This window comes from Styela clava, unplaced genomic scaffold (assembly GCF_964204865.1).
Source record: "Styela clava unplaced genomic scaffold, kaStyClav1.hap1.2 HAP1_SCAFFOLD_193, whole genome shotgun sequence".
In the NCBI taxonomy this organism is placed as follows: Eukaryota; Metazoa; Chordata; class Ascidiacea; order Stolidobranchia; family Styelidae; genus Styela; species Styela clava.
Window position 1 is genome coordinate 25001 of NW_027556591.1, and position 2500 is coordinate 27500.

The following is a 2500-nucleotide window of genomic DNA, read 5'->3' on the forward strand; positions in this document are numbered from 1 at the left end:
GTGCGGGGCCGGTCGGAGCGCACCCTTTTCTCGGTGGCTGGCGGGCGAGAGAGTGCTGCGTCGCCGGCATCGGCGTCGAAAGAAGCCGAGCCGAAAAAAGTTAAAGTACAAACGTGCAAGCATACTAACCTAACCCTAGGTAAGGCATGTCAGAGCGAAAGACAGTAATTTCGAATGAGCCAAGAAAGAGCGGTGCGGGGCCGGGCGGAGCGCACCCTTTTCTCGGTGGCTGGCGGGCGAGAGAGTGCTGCGTCGCCGGCATCGGCGTCGAAAGAAGCCGAGCCGAAAAAAGTTAAAGTACAAACGTGCAAGCATACTAACCTAACCCTAGGTAAGGCATGTCAGAGCGAAAGACAGTAATTTCGAATGAGCCAAGAAAGAGCGGTGCGGGGCCGGTCGGAGCGCACCCTTTTCTCGGTGGCTGGCGGGCGAGAGAGTGCTGCGTCGCCGGCATCGGCGTCGAAAGAAGCCGAGCCGAAAAAAGTTAAAGTACAAACGTGCAAGCATACTAACCTAACCCTAGGTAAGGCATGTCAGAGCGAAAGACAGTAATTTCGAATGAGCCAAGAAAGAGCGGTGCGGGGCCGGTCGGAGCGCACCCTTTTCTCGGTGGCTGGCGGGCGAGAGAGTGCTGCGTCGCCGGCATCGGCGTCGAAAGAAGCCGAGCCGAAAAAAGTTAAAGTACAAACGCGATGCTAATGAGCGAGCCGTTGTCTCGACTAATATGTAGGGGGCGTTCGATCGAGCGTCTGGCTTGAGCGCTTGTCGGCCTAGCAGAACGGTCGCATTGTTATGCCCGGGTTTTAGGCACCGCTGCAGGCGGCCGGCAGAGCTCTTGTTTGTGCGAAACTGAATGGATCGAGCCCGAGAGAGGGCGAGCAAAGAAAAAACGCAAATCGCTCCGCCTGGCACTGCCGGCGAGAGCGTGGACGTCGCGGCCAGCGACTGTCGAAGCTGAGTACGGCCGCAGGCGATCGCCTCGGTCTTAAACGAATGCGACGAGCACGCGCCGGGCGGCCCAGCAAGGGCCGAGCGCAGCTGTCGCAGCTATCTGGTTGATCCTGCCAGTAGTGATATGCTTGTCTCAAAGATTAAGCCATGCAGGTGCAAGTACGAGTTCTCGTAAAGCGAAACTGCGAATGGCTCATTAAATCAGTCTTGGTTTATTTGGTCTCGTAAGCGAAGTGGATAACTGTGGTAATTCTAGAGCTAATACATGCATTAAGCGCCGACTTCGGGAGGCGCGCTTTTATCAGATCAAAACCGACCGGGTTCGTCCTGTGACGTTTGATGACTCTGGATAACCACGCGGATCGTACGGTCTCTGCACCGACGACGTATCATTCAAGTGTCTGCCCTATCAACTGTCGAAGGTACGCTACGTGCCTACCTTTGTGATAACGGGTAACGGGGAATCAGGGTTCGATTCCGGAGAGGGAGCCTGAGAAACGGCTACCACATCCAAGGAAGGCAGCAGGCGCGCAAATTACCCATTCCCGACACGGGGAGGTAGTGACGAAAAATAACAATACAGGACTCTAACGAGGCCCTGTAATTGGAATGAGTACATCCTAAAACTCTTAACGAGTATCCATTGGAGGGCAAGTCTGGTGCCAGCAGCCGCGGTAATTCCAGCTCCAACAGTGTATGCTAAAGTTGTTGCGGTTGAAAAGCTCGTAGTTGGATTTTGGGCGAGCGCCGCCGGTCCGTCGCAAGGCGTGTCACTGGTTGCGTTCGCCTCACCTTCGGTTCTCCGTCGGTGCTCTTGACTGAGTGTCGGCGGTGGCCGATAAGTTTACTTTGAAAAAATTAGAGTGTTCAAAGCAGGCTGTTCGCCTGCATAGTGTTGCATGGAATAATGGAATAGGACCTCGGTTCTATTTTGTTGGTTTTCGGAGCACGAGGTAATGATTAAGAGGGACAGACGGGGGCGTCCGTACTCTGCCGTTAGAGGTGAAATTCTTGGATCGGCGGAAGACGAACTACTGCGAAAGCATTCGCCAAGAATGTTTTCTTTAATCAAGAGCGAAAGTCAGAGGTTCGAAGACGATCAGATACCGTCCTAGTTCTGACTATAAACGATGCCAACTAGCGATCGGGAGGCGTTACCATGACGACCTTTCCGGCAGCTTCCGGGAAACCAAAGTCTTTGGGTTCCGGGGGAAGTATGGTTGCAAAGCTGAAACTTAAAGGAATTGACGGAAGGGCACCACCAGGAGTGGAGCCTGCGGCTTAATTTGACTCAACACGGGGAAACTCACCCGGCCCGGACACAGGTAGGATTGACAGATTGAGAGCTCTTTCTTGATTCTGTGGGTGGTGGTGCATGGCCGTTCTTAGTTGGTGGAGCGATTTGTCTGGTTAATTCCGATAACGAACGAGACTCTGGCATGCTAAATAGTTACGCGACCTTCTCGGTCGGCGTCTAACTTCTTAGAGGGACTAGTGGCGTTTAGCCACACGAGATTGAGCAATAACAGGTCTGTGATGCCCTTAGATG

General features: G+C 53.7%; 1 non-coding gene across 1 annotated transcript in view; it reads left to right on the forward strand.

The window, feature by feature from the left end:
• Positions 1 to 1048: 1048 nt before the first annotated feature.
• Positions 1049 to 2500, forward strand: part of LOC144419100 (small subunit ribosomal RNA) — a 1810-nt gene continuing 358 nt past the window's right edge. The window contains exon 1 of the ribosomal RNA XR_013473848.1: positions 1049 to 2500. This exon is cut by the window's right edge and continues 358 nt beyond it. This is a non-coding gene — a ribosomal RNA (small subunit ribosomal RNA).